Raw genomic sequence first — 14,966 nt, forward strand, 5'->3', positions numbered from 1 at the left:
TTCTCACTTTTAAAAGTTCATATTTTGTTAACTCATACCCAAATAATGTTGTTGAATCATATGTGGCCAAAGCATAAATTGGATTTTTAAAAACACATTAAAAAACCCACCTCAAACTTGTATTTTATTTTTAGTTTATTGAACCTTTATTTAACTAGGCAAGTCAAACCAACCGTCTCAAAAATGCTTGTTATTTCCTGATGGAGGATGTTTTCCTCCTGAAGAGGATGAGCTGGCCAATCAGTGGTTTACTCTAATGAATATTTTTATGACTGGTATATGCCCAGACCCTTCTGTTGTTGGGGTATACCCACACCATTCCAACACAGAAATACTGCTTTTTAACGTAATTAATTACACTTTTTTGGAAGGAAATCTATTTCACTCTCATATGGTACAAAAAAAGGTACAATTTCAGTTTGTCTGTGCTGTGAACGCCGAGAAAATTTAAACTTTCCACCTTCTCCACTGCTGTGTGGATAGGGTGCTGCTCCCACTGCTGTTTCCTGAAGTCCACGATCATCTCCTTTGTTTTATTGACGTTGAGTGACAGTTGAACAGGCTGGAATCTATTACAATGACACTGTATGGCATATAATAACATTTCTATGGATGTATGTAGGCCTCAGAGTTATTTCTGTCTGTGTGAGTTGGATAGACAGCTTGTACATGTCGAGAGGAATGACCTGGAAAACAGATCTTAAGCATATGGATGGCTCCTCTATAGCTTGGGCTCCTTCGGTCACAGCCTACACACACTTAGCCATGGTCTGACAGGCTCTGCTGATTGGATCTGTAGACAAGAGGGATATTTTAACACAACCAGTGCCTGACTTGGGCAGGATCTCACCGGAGCCGAGTACCAGTATCTGAAATGTTCTACTGCTTGAGCTCCTGTTCCTCTTGTCGAGTATTATCTCAAAAGTATTGTGGATCTCCTGCACCTAAATGTAAACAGTACCGGCACCTATTTCAGTCCAAGTCAAGCACTGAACACAACATTCACATACAGTAGTGAAGACAGACAGAGTCAGATGATGTGGGTTCAATTATTAGAATTCCATTTCTTCTTCTTTTTTTGTGAGCTCAATGCACCATCGCACCGCTTAATCTAAAGATACATTAGATCCAGACTGAACTGTGCAATGTAGTAAGGAGTTGTCGTTTCCAACATGCCAATATTCTAGGTAGTATTGTGCATAAAACGTGGTAATTAACTACAATGACTAGGGTTGCACATTTTGGGCAATTCAGAGGTGGAAACTTTCCGTGGGAATTAACGGAAATATATGCAAATTCATATCAATACCATTTAAATGTAGATGTTTTTTTGCATTGGATATATTTACCATATAATAATTGCAAATAATTAAATCCTTACAATATAAATAAAATAAAAAACATTTAGTTACAAATTTAACTTTAAATAAATGAGTTGACTCTTCACATGGGATGATTTCACTGAACAACAAAAGAAAGGCAATATTGAATTATCCCCAACGATCCATTGCATCTGTAAAATGATAGTCTAGAAACTAAAGCTTTGGTTGTCTTCCTCTCAGGCTTCCATGTCTTCTCCCTGGACCTCCTCAATGTCCACCTCTTGAACATCAGACTCTTGAGGCCTCATCTTCACTGTCACTTTCCAACCTTGTTGAGGATGGCTCATTGTCAGGCTCAAAAAGCCTCACATTTTCCCAGAATGCCACCAATTCTTCAACCCTTGTATTGGTCAGCGTGTTGAGGGCTTTGGTGTGTGTGTTCCCAAACAAGGACCAGTTGCGCTCTGTGGCGGCTGATGTTGGTGGGATTTGGAGGATGATGGAGGCAACAGGGGAAAAGAGCCTCAAATCCACAAAGTCCCTTCCACCAGGTGGCTGATGAGATATGTTGGCATGACTGCCATATTGCATCTCGGCTACGAGAACATAGGAGGGAGAAGAGGTCTGATTGCGGTTCCAATCGCTCACCCAAGGATCCCACCGTGCATCTGATGAACTCCGGTAGTCCCTGGCGTCTTCGTCCCCGAGGGAATCCAGGTTTACCCGAGTTCCTCCAAGAGCCTCCGAAGACTGCCGATTTGCCTTTTCCAGAGCCGATGCAGCTCGGCAGGGCTGGGCTGTCTCCAGCTGATTCTTAAGGATAATGTTGCTTCTCCCCCTACTCGCCCCCCTCTCTCCATGCCACCCTGCTGTGGGGTGACCAGTCCAAGTCTCTCCAGATACTCATCGACTCGGGAGCCGATATGAGTCTTATGGACGTTACCCTGGCGTCTGAGCTGGGCATCCCCACTGAACCCCTCTCCACTCCCATGGATGTTAGAGTGCTGGACGGGCGCTCTATAGGCCGGGTCACCCACCGTACCGCTCCCATCAACTTATGAGTGTCGGTGAACCACAGCAAGACGATCCAATTCTAATTGAGTCTCCGCAAGTTCTTGTGTTATTGGGATTCTCTTGGCTCCAGCGACACAATCCATCGATTAACTGGTCTACTGATGCCATCGTGGGCTGGAGCCCGTTCTGCCACACCCACTGCCTGAAATCCTCTCTGCCTGCCGCGGGACATCTTCCTGGGGGCTTGGAGATTGTTTCGAACCTCTCCGTCATTCCCACGGAGTATCAGGACTCCAGGCCTCATCTCTGAATTCCAACACCGACACGCCGGTCAGCCAGGTGGCGTCCCTAGGTGTGTGTGTGTGTGTGGGGGGGGGGGGGTATTGTCACACCCTGATCTGTTTCACCTGTCCTTGTTTGACCCCCCTCCCCCCCAGGTGTCGCCCATCTTCCCCACTTATCTCCTGCCTATGTTTCTGTCTGTCTGGTCCAGTTCATCTTGTTTGTTCAAGTCAACCAGCATTTTGTCTCAGTTCCTGCTTTTCCCCAGTCTCTCTTCTTCTTGTCCTCCTGGTTTTGAACCCTGTCTGCCATCCTGTGCCTTTGCCCCTACTCTGGATTTCCGACCTCTGCCTGACCTGACCCTGGGCCTGCCTGCCGTCCTGTACCTTGGCCCCACTACTCTGGATTTCCGACCTCTGCCTGACCTGACCCTGGGCCTGCCTGCCGTCCTGTACCTTGGCCCCACTACTCTGGATTATTGACCCCTGCCTGACTTGACCTGTCGTTTGCCTGCTCCTGTTGTTGCAAATAACATTGTTACTTCAACACAGTCTGCACTTGGGTCTTACCTTATACCCGATACTCATTAGTGTGCAAGATCTTGAGAATCAGTTGAACATGTGATGGAAGAATGCACTGTGCATGCAGAGGGTTGCAATTCCATTGAATTGGGGATAGTTTAACCAAAATATGGCACAAGACCTAGAATTGCCTTATGTGTATCCCACAAAAGGTTCACTAACCACTTGGCTACCTGCCGCCACAAAATTGAATTCTGTAACACAGAATAAAATAAGTAATAAAAGTCCCATGATGGTAGTGACTGCCCATTACGGCGTATTAACCATAGTTTATTCACACGACTTTAATCAAATATTTCACTTGTGTAGGTTATATTACATTTGTTTTATTTGATTACTTTATTATTTCATCTCTTCTCTATAAAGCTGCTGTCTGGGGGAAAAACAACTCTTTTGTAGTTCAAAGTAAATAAGGCCTACTTGTATGACTGCTGAATACCAACTATCAATCACTTAGATCATATTTTCAGGTAAGAGATTCATTTTGCTTAAATTCATCCAAAAAGTTTTAGCTTTAGAGCGTTGGACCAGTAAATCGAAAGGTTGCTGGATCGAATCCTCGAGCTAACAAGGTATAAATCTGTCGTTCTGCCCCTGAACAAGGCAGTTAATCCATTGTTCCCCGGTAGGCTGTCTGTGTAAATAAAAATTAGTTCTTAACTGACTTGCCTAGTTAAATAAAGGTTCAATTTAAAAAATCCAATCCACATAATGCATAGTTAATTTAATGTTTAAAAATACATAATCTAAACCGAAAACCGCGATTATCTTTTAATAATCGAACAGAAACCGACCTCAAAAAGCACTAATCGCTCTGCACTACTCACCTGTCATGTAAAAGTTTCGAACACTGAGCGGTGGAGGGACCAGAGGCTCTGTGAGGACAGTCTGATTCACATCCTGCGGTAGAAGACAGACATTATTAGTTAACAACCTCACTAACCATAGGCATGAGAGAATAATGTCAAAATAACAGTAACATGTTTATAGGAGGGGTTTTCCTTAGGCCAACTATGTCCGTCATTAGAGGACCATTAGAGGACCACCAATATTCTGTATGGCGCTCCAGGGAGGAGAGAGGGGTGTGTGTGGGTGTACTATCATCATAGCGCAAACCTCCGCCAATCTGTCACCCACCTCATCCATGGTGTCGTAGAGCAATGTCACTCCAGCAAGCTTTAGGGTAACCCCCCCCCCGCAACAATGATGCTAACTCATGAAATTACTACTGAACACATTCACTGACTAGTGTGGTGAAACATTAGTTTACCTCAGTTATGGCAGAATGATCTTCCAATCCTGCCTGGCCATGCCTGGAGCAGTCACAGCCAGCCTGGTCTGCTGGTCGCGCCCCTCAGTGTTCACATAGGTGCTACATTTCTCTGTGTACGCTGCTCCAGGGAGAATGATGTCAGCCATCGCCGCCCCAGCGCCTCCATGGTGCCCTGTGTAGAGGTCTGAAACTAAAAATACATTCAGTCTGACACAAGACTCAATTAAAGATAATGGATATTAATTCTAAGTGCTGCACATCTGATAATGTTTTTTTGTGTATCTGTTGTGGAAGAGCGTTGCAGCCAGCATCTGCCCCAAGGAGGAACAGGAAATGGAGTGACAGATAAACAAAGAGGGAGTTGAAAACTGATCTGTCAATAGCATTTTTTTAAATTCACCATCAATCTAAATGTGAGATCAGGTACAGTAGTAGATATTAGCTGTGAAGCACATTGAGAACCTTCCAGCATTCTCTTACTCCACTGCTGGCATTCTGAGCAATGGTGGACACGGCTGCGTTTATAGCGCCTCCATTCCTCTCTCTGCAGAGAACCACTACCCAGCACCACTACAGGATGCTTTGCCTTGGCAAGAACCTAGGAACAAGATTTTTAATCATTGTTGACATAGTGAATTCTCTATGACTACACTTAGTGACCAACCATCAGACATGTATAAATAATAGATGATTACCTTAGAGAAGGGGTGGGTCCCAGAAACTATTTCCTGCAGGACCTTAGCAGACTCCCCCAGATAATCGTACGTGTAGGTCAGGTCCACCTCCTGCCCCACCAAGGCCACCTACAGCTTGTTGTGAAGCCAACTACCAGGGGTACATGAAGTATCCATAGAATACCACCAGTCACGTTTCAGATTTATAGTTTCCACTTAAAGAGAGAGCGTAAATCAGGAGCTGGAAGCAGTTATTTATATGCAAATTGAGATGCCAGTGATTTTCGACAGCACTTAAATCCCATCCCGACCTCCCAGCTATACCTCTTTCTGATGCGTGCGTTGAAAAGTGGTGCCTCATAGTGTGGGTTGGTGCCAACTAGGAGCAGCCAATCAGCCTCTTCAATGCCAGCGATGCAGGAATTCAGAAGGTAGTTTGAGCGCAGGTCAAATCTAAAGGAAATAGAACCCAGATCAGGAATGTTCCACTGTTCCCCTCAGGCTCGGCCAGTGTTTCCCCTATATTTATTTAGCAATTGCGCTAGCATCCTAGTTGTTCCTGTAGACTTCCAGTCATTGCGCTAACGCTAGTTAGCAATGGCTTGCGAAACTACCTTCAAATCGATGGAGGTTATGATATCGTGAAGGACCTTGAGCGTGGCTGAGGTGCACCCATGACCAGCTCTGAAACCAGATTGCACAGCGGAGAAGGTACGGTGGGATTCGAAATGGGGAGAACCAAGGGAGAACCAAGGGCTATATCTGTTCCTGGTTATACATTTCTTGAATGGGGCATGCTTATTTAAGATAGTTAGGAATGCATTTAAAAAAAATAACCAGGCATCCTCTACTGACAGGATGAGATCAATATCCTTCCAGGATACCCCGGCCAGGTCGATTAGAAAGGCCTGCTCGCTGAAGTGTTTCAGGGAGCGTTTGACAGTGATGAGTGGAGGTCGTTTGGCCGCTGACCCATTACGGATGCAGGCAATGAGGCAGTGATCGCTGAGATCTTGGTTGAAGACAGCAGAGGTGTATTTAGAGGGCAAGTTGGTTAGGATGATATCTATGAGGGTGCCCGTGTTTACGACTTTGGGGAGGTACCTGGTAGGTTCATTGATAATTTGTGTGAGATTGAGGGCATCAAGCTTAGATTGTAGGATGGCTGGGGTGTTAAGCATGTTCGAGTTTAGGTCGCCTAGCAGCACAAGCTCTGAAGATAGATGGGGGGAAATCAGTTCACATATGGTGTCCAGTGCACAGCTGGGGGCAGAGGGTGGTCTATAGCAGGCGGCAACTGTGAGAGACTTGTTTTTAGAGAGGTGGATTTTTAAAAGTAGAAGCTCGAATTGTTTGGGTACAGATCTGGATAGTAAGACAGAACTCTGCAGGCTATCTCTGCAGTAGATTGCAACACCGCCCCCTTTGGCAGTTCTATCTTGTCGGAAAATGTTATAGTTAGGGATGGAAATGTCAGGGTTTTTGGTGGTCTTCCTGAGCCAGGATTCAGACACGGCTACGATATCCAGGTTGGCAGAGTGTGCTAGGGCAGTGAATAAAACAAACTTAGGGAGGAGGCTTCTAATGTTAACATGCATGAAACCAAGGCTTTTACGGTTACAGAAGTCAACAAATGATAGCGCCTGGAGAATGGGAATGGAGCTAGGCACTGCAGGGCCTGGATTAACCTCCACATCACCAGAGGAACAGAGGAGGAGTAGGATAAGGGTACGGCTAAAGGTTAAAATAACTGGTTGTCTAGTATGTTCAGAATAGAGAGTAAAAGGAGTAGATTTCTGGGCACGGTAGAATAGATTCAAGGCATAACGTACAGACAAATGTATGGTACGATGTGAGTACAGTGGTGGTAAACCTGTGCATAGAGTGACGATGAAAGAGATACAGTGCCTTGCGAAAGTATTCGGCCCCCTTGAACTTTGCGACCTTTTGCCACATTTCAGGCTTCAAACATAAAGATATAAAACTGTATTTTTTTGTGAAGAATCAACAACAAGTGGGACACAATCATGAAGTGGAATGACATTTATTGGATATTTCAAACTTTTTTAACAAATCAAAAACTGAAAAATTGGGCGTGCAAAATTATTATTAAAAGTAAATAAGAATTGCTCTGATTTGAGTGCAGACTGACTTGAGTTGTCAGTGCTAGTTAGCTGGCTAGCTTCTGTTGGGGTTCTGGTTCAGGCGACGGATCAGCAGGGCTCCATATGGTGGGTATAGTGGCCAAAGAATATGTCCGATGGGCCTCTTAAGCTAACAGTCCGATGTAGTTTAGACAGCTAGCGGGCCGTGGCTAACTAGTAGCCAGCTAGCTTTTGATGAGTTGATGAGTTCTTAAGTATAAAAATAGCAGATCCGTACCACATTGTGTGAGGCGGGTTGCAAGAGAGTATATTCAGTCCGTAGTTAGAAAGTGATATTAAAATATTAAATATATATCTTTTTTTAAACAAGGAAAAACGATGTTTACACGGGACAGGAAGGGCAAGAGAAAAACACATGTCCGACTGCTACGCCATCTTGGAGAAAGTCTATATACTACTACTTGGACTATATTCCAAGAGCCGACTTGTACTGTATACACAACAGAGTGCACATAGCTGGTCTCCCAGGGACAGGAAGTGAGGGCATACGGCTTGGAAGTCAATGCTCCCACAGGGCGTACGTCAATCACATTCCCAGACAGCGCAGACATGAACATCTTCTCCACATGAATGCCAATCTGCAGGTCCTCTGCCAGTGGTCCCCAGATCCTCCACACCTGTAATCTCACTGGCAAAGCTACAAAGGGGAAAAACCTTATTTGGGCATAGATGTCTGTCCCCTTTGAAATTCTTGGTAATAATTAGGTGTTGCCCTCTATAATGAATGCTTCCAAGGTGGACCATACTATGATTACTAGCCTGACTCAGTGGGTGGCTAGATACAGCGGGTCATGACGGTCTTGATGAAGGGACCAATGTTCTTGTCCTCCACAGCTCTCTTGCTCTCTAAGAAGCGGCTCCGGTCACTGGTCCTGCACAGATCAGCACACAATGGCAACATGTTCCTTTAAGAAGTCCAATGCCAAAAACCTTGTTGCCAGTCCCTCCCACAAGCTGAACCATCATCATGACTAACCAGCCCCTCCCACAGGCTGAACCATCATCATGACTAACCAGTCCCTCCCACAAGCTGAACCATCATCATGACTAACCAGCCCCTCCCACAGGCTGAACCATCATCATGACTAACCAGACCCTCCCAGAGGCTGAACCATCATCATGACTAACCAGTCCCTCCCACAAGCTGAACCATCATCATGACTAACCAGCCCCTCCCAGAGGCTGAACCATCATCATGACTAACCAGCCCCTCCCAGAGGCTGAACCATCATCATGACTAACCAGCCCCTCCCACAGGCTGAACCATCATCATGACTAACCAGCCCCTCCCAGAGGCTGAACCATCATCATGACTAACCTCTAAATGAGGCTTAGAAGCTTTAGGAAACAATGATGTTACGTTTTTACATGAAGGTCACATTCTCCCCCCGGGTCACAGGTTGGGCAATCTAAAGTGTGATTGGCCAACAGAAACTCCATCACACCCTGGCTACCAGAAGACGTAGGTAAAAGTTATTTAAAAAAACACTAGAATACTGGTGATTATCACCAAATAAGAAGGTAATGCAAACATCACTATTGAGAAACAGACTATCAAAGGGATGATGTGTTTCCAGTTGATTCTACCTACCTACTATTCCTTATCTTGTCAAGAGTCGGTTCAAATGGTCCAACTCTTCAGGGCTAATGAGTGGCACAACGGTCTTACGCACTGCATCTCAGTGATAGAGGCGTCACTACAGACCCTGGTTCGATCCCGGGCTGTATCACAACTCATAGTTGGTAACAGAAGCGAGGAATATACACTCCCACCTTTTCACATGCCTATAAAACAAAACAAACAAAAAACTGCAAGAAGCCTCATTGCCGAAACGGTTACTATCTACAAAAATGAGACAAGATGCTCTATTCTACAATCAGATACAGTGAGTAGAGCCCCTGCTACCTGCAGCACTGTAGTTTCTGGTTCCACTATGAGTGGCTTCCCATCCACACACACCGCCAGGTTACTTCCTGCTTGCTGTAGCTGTGGTGCGGACTACAAACACAGATGACAAACCCCACATCGTCTGCATCCTTGTATCAGAAATCACACTGCGTCTCACACAATGACGTCGGCTTTATTAGTATCCCCAGTACATCATGCGTTAGTTAAATGTGAAGTGTACCATCACAATAAAAGGTAGTTTTAACAAACCACCTATACTAAATTGAGCAGATCTGATGTCACCATTCCGGCAACGTCCTTGCACCTATTCTCATTCCCTCCTCGGTTCATCTGTAATCTTGCAGATAATCCAGAAATGGAATAAGGGACCACATGGGCACACTTCTTACTCCTGCAGCTGTGATAACAGATCATGATAATAATAATAATAATAATAATAATAATGATAATAAATCATGCTATAATAATGTGAATAATAATAATATGAATGCTAATAATTCTAATAATAATGATCATGCGAATAATAATACTACTAATAATAATACCAATAATAATAATACGAATGCTAATAATACTATTAATAATGCTAATAATACTAATAATAATGCTACTAATGCCGATAATGCTAATAATACTAATAATAATGCTATTACTAATGTGAATAATACTAATAATAATGCTAATAATACTATGCATGCCGATAATGCTAATAATACTAATAATAATGACCATGATAATAATGCTAATAATAATACGAATGGTAATGCTAATAATAATATGAATAATAATACCAAGAATAATACTCCTGCCGATAATGCTAATAATACTAACAAGAATGCTAATATTAATGCTAATAATACTACTGCTGATAATGCTAATAATACTACTAATAATGCTAATAATAATGCCAATAATACTAATGCTGATAATGCTAATAATACTACTAATAATACTAATAATAATGCTAATAATAATGATAATAATGATGATGATAATAACAATAATAATGAAAACTGTTGTGCTGCTTTTTGACTGTAACACCAGTGTTATACTAGCAGGGTAATATGATTGGTAATTCACCGTATGTCTGCCTTGATGTTTATAAAACTCCACATACCCCCTCTCTACTCTTGCTCAGTGGTACACAGAACTATATATGTGACCTCTTGGTTACGGTGACACCGTTCTGCCGAAGACACCCAAAGCCCAAGGTGCCCGACCCTTTCTGGAAGGGGCTGTAGCCCTGCTTGGAATATTTAGCCTACATTGGCTATTGGTTGAGACGCATGGCTCATTCTAGCTAGGTATGTCAGGGTGGGCAATTGGAAATGTGAATCGGGCCAAGTTGGAGGTAATAATGCATTTAAGTAATAGTTTATTGAGATGCAGGTAAAACATGAAGAATTATTATTCATGATTAACAGGGATGATGCATTATTGAAAGTTGGTAGCATATGCCTAACTTAGTGTTTGAGGGTATTAAAAATATAACATTTTCTTGAGAAAATATGTGTGGGCAAACGTTGCAATTGGAGGATGCGTTTTATGCTTATTCTATAATGATAGGCTATTCAATTATCTATGCCTGTCTGTAAAAAATGTTGATTGAAGAAATATTCAGAGAAAGAAAAGAGCACTCCCTTACCTAGAAAAAATGACACTACATCACTGTACACTAGTGTATACACATTTATGTTATTCTAGGGAAATTGTGATTATTATCCTTACACTTTCAAAAATACTAGTCGAATATGATGGGAGATGACGAACTTTGGCAAAGAGATTTATTTATAGACTAATACAAAAATCAGTATCGATTTAGGTACGGGCGACATGGGTAGGGCGGCATCTTGCTGGTGGCAGGATGGGAAGATGTGCCTGACAGAATTCTCTCCCCCCCCCCCCCCCCCCTTCGCGTTCTTCATTGCTGCGACTTGCTTGCTAGTTGAGGTTTCTGCTCTTCACTCCTTTGTCAGTTTAGCCTACATTTCACTGATCTTAGTAGTAGAAAGCATTTTTGCCTGTAGTTTTCAGTTTGGCTATTTGTTTCAAGTGTATGTGGCGGTTCTAGCTTGTATGGCGTCCTGGGCGAACCCCCCTCTTCAGTGCCCGCCCATGTCACCCGTACCTAAATCCGCTACTGATTTTGTATTAGTCTATAAATAAATCTCTTTGCCAAAATTCGTGTTTCTCTCCCATGTCTTATTCAACTAGTATGTTTTAAAGTGTAAGGATAATAATTCAGCCATAGTTGTTCTGAAATGTTTATTGTTTGCCAACATTTTACTCCCTCCTTTATGTTTAATATAACACACATACATTAATTATTCATTTCGGTTGCCTATTATTTTCACGATTTGGACGTTCATTCGCTTTCCATCTGAGCAGCATTTTGTATTCCTAGTTGAATTAGTTAGGGAGCATAAACAAAGTACAAACTTTTTTTTACATTTGAAATTCAATAGCTCCTTGGTCATGTGACCTACTGGACTCAAATAAGGTTCAGAATGTCCACTGACTACCCTTCTATATTCCACACCCTTTGGTTTGTCCATTTTCGTCTCACACGTTTTCACATTCATTTTTCTAACTTTTTCATTTCAAAAGCTCCTTGGTCATGTGACCTACTGGACTCAAACAAGGTTCAGAATGAACACTCAGTGGAACTACACATTGCACACCCTTCAGTTTGTCCATTTTCATCTCACACCTATACATTTTTTTTCAATTTATAATTTCAATAGCTCCTTGTTCATGTGACCTACTGACTTCAAACAAGGTTCACTCAGTTGATGGTGCCGCTAGATACTGCGAGGGGTATTTCTTTCTCAAGCCTATAAGTATTGTGCTGGCACTTGATGTTGATTGGGTGTAAAAAAAACTGTTAAAGTCCGCAGAAAGTTAGTAGAGGCAATTGATGTCCAGTTTGTAAGACAGAAAAGCCTCTGATGATACCACCGGGTGTGACTCAGGGGGTGGGGGCAGACTTAGTCTCTGGGCGGGTCACCAGGTGCACAGACCTTGATTCAGGTTACCAGGTGCACAATGAGGCCTCCATCAAGGCGGGGGGCACTCCGAGTCCAAGCGGGGCGGGGGGCCGGACTTGGGGGCAGAACTCAGGGCATGGAGGTTGGAGTGGGGACTTAAGTCTGTGAGCAGAAAGAAACGGGCGGGTCACCAGGTGCACAGAGCCTGTTTCGGGTTACCAGGTGCATAGAGCCTGTTTCGGGTCACCAGGAGCACAGAGCCTGTTTCGGGTTACCAGGTGCACAGAGCCTGTTTCGGGTTACCAGGTGTACGTGGTTCCTGATGGTAGGACTATAGAAGTCTTAGGGGAGGAAGCTATACTCTAAGGCCAAGGGAGAGGGGTGTTGACCGGGTAGGGAGAGTAGGTGTGGAGGTCTGTAGTTCCAGGGAGTAAGCTTTACACTCTCAGGCCCAGGGAGAGGGCAGGCAGGCAGGGAGTGTAGGCTAAGAGGCCAGGAGTCAGAGGTCATCAGGTCAATGGAGGAATGCCTTGAGATCAGGAAGGCCCAAGTGAATAGGTGTGTGAGTGACACTGTCCTTCAGGGGGGCAGAGCAGGCAAATTAATGTAAAATCGTGTGAGATGAAAATGGACAAACAAATAAAATAAAATTGTATTTGTCACATACACATGACTAGCAGATGTTAATGCGAGTGTAGCGAAATGCTTGTGCTTCTAGTTCAGACAATGCAGTAGTAACCAACGAGTAATCTAACCTAACAATTCCACAACTGCTACCTTATACAGACAAGTGTAAAGGGATAAAGAATATGTACATAAAGATATGTGAATGGGTGATGGTACAGAACGGCATAGGCAAGATGCAGTAGATGGTATCGAGTACAGTATATACATATGAGATGAGTAATGTAGGGTATGTAAACATTATATTAAGTGGCATTGTTTAAAGTGGCTAGTGATACATTTTTTACATCAATTTCCATTATTAAAGTGGCTGGAGTTGAGTCAGTATGTTGGCAGCAGCCACTCAATGTTAGTGGTGGCTATTTAACAGTCTGATGGCCTTGAGATAGAAGCTGTTTTTCAGTCTCTCGGGCCCTGCTTTGATGCACCTGTACTGACCTCGCCTTCTGGATGATAGCGGGGTGAACAGACAGTGGCTTGGGTGGTTGTTGTCCTTGATGATCTTTATGGCCTTCCTGTGACATCGGGTGGTGTAGGTGTCCTGGAGGGCAGGTAGTTTGCCCCCGGTGATGCGTTGTGCAGACCTCACTACCCTCTGGAGAGCCTTACGGTTGTGGGCGGAGCAGTTGCCGTACCAGGCGGCGATACAACCCGACAGGATGCTCTCGATTGTGCATCTGTAGAAGTTTGAGTGCTTTTGGTGACAAGCCGAATTTCTTCAGCCTCCTGAGGTTGAAGAGGCGCTGCTGCACCTTCTTCACAACGCTGTCTGTGTGGGTCGACCAATCCAGTTTGTCCGTGATGTGTACGCCGAAGAAATTAAAACTTACTACCCTCTCCACTACTGTCCCGTCGATGTGGATTTCCTGCTGTTTCCTGAAGTCCACGATCATCTCCTTTGTTTTGTTGACGTTGAGTGTGAAGTTATTTTCCTGACACCACACTCCGAGGGCCCTCACCTCCTCCCTGTAGGAGGCGTGCATGGCCACGCAGTCGTGGGTGAACAGGGAGTACAGGCCTGGGCTCAGAACGCACCCTTGTGGAGCCCCAGTGTTGAGGATCAGCGGGGTGGAGATGGTGTTACCTACCCTCACCACCTAGGGGCGGGCCATCAGGATGTCTAGTTCCCAGTTACACAGGGCGGGGTCGAGACCCAGGGTCTCGAGCTTGATGATGAGTTTGGAGGGTACTATGGTGTTAAATGCTGAGCTGTAGTCGATGAACAGCATTCTCAAGTAGGTATTCCTCTTGTCCAGATGGGTTAGGGCAGTGTGTAGTGTGGTTGCAATTGCGTAGTCTGTGGACCTATTGGGGTGGAAAGCAAATTGGAGTGGGTCTAGGGTGTCAGGTAGGGTGGAGGTGATATGGTCCTTGACTAGTCTCTCAAAGCACTTCATGAAGTGAGTGCTACGGGGCAGTAGTCATTTAGCTCAGTTACCTTAGCTTTCTTGGGAATAGGAACAATGGTGGCCCTCTTGAAGGGGCCAAGACTGGGATAAGGATTGATTGAATATGTCCGTAAACACACCAGCCAGCTGGTCTGCGCATGCTCTGCGCATGCTCTGCGCAGACGGCTGGGGATGCCGTCTGGGCCTGCAGCCTTGCGAGGGTTAACACGTTTAAATGTTTTACTCACGTTGGCTGCAGTGAAGGAGAGTCCGCAGGTTTTGGTAGCGGGCCGTGTCAGTGGCACGGTATTGTCCTCAAAGCGAGCAAAGAAGTTATTGACCCAAGTTAAATAATTTAAAGGCAATGCTACCAAATACTAATTGAGTGTATGTAAACTTCTGACCCACTGGGAATGCTGAAATAAATCATTCTCTCTACTATTATTCTGACATTTCACATTCTTAAAATAAAGTGGTAATCCTAACTGACCTAAAACAGGGAATTTTTACTAGGATTAAATGTCAGGAATTGTGAAAAACAGAGTTTAAATGTATTTGGCTAAGGTGTATGTAAACTTCCGACTTCAACTGTATAACCTTATCAACGTCTTGACTATATTTCCTATTAATTTTGCAACTCATTTCATGTATGTTTTTATTTGTTATTTTATTTTTTATTTTACCCCT

At 43.9% G+C, this 14,966-nt stretch overlaps 1 pseudogene; it reads right to left on the minus strand.

The window, feature by feature from the left end:
- Positions 1-749: 749 nt before the first annotated feature.
- LOC109870772 (NADH-ubiquinone oxidoreductase 75 kDa subunit, mitochondrial-like) lies at positions 750-11,069 on the minus strand (annotated as a pseudogene).
- Positions 11,070-14,966: the final 3,897 nt, after the last annotated feature.

Source organism: Oncorhynchus kisutch, linkage group LG26 (genome assembly GCF_002021735.2).
Source record: "Oncorhynchus kisutch isolate 150728-3 linkage group LG26, Okis_V2, whole genome shotgun sequence".
Taxonomy (NCBI): Eukaryota; Metazoa; Chordata; class Actinopteri; order Salmoniformes; family Salmonidae; genus Oncorhynchus; species Oncorhynchus kisutch.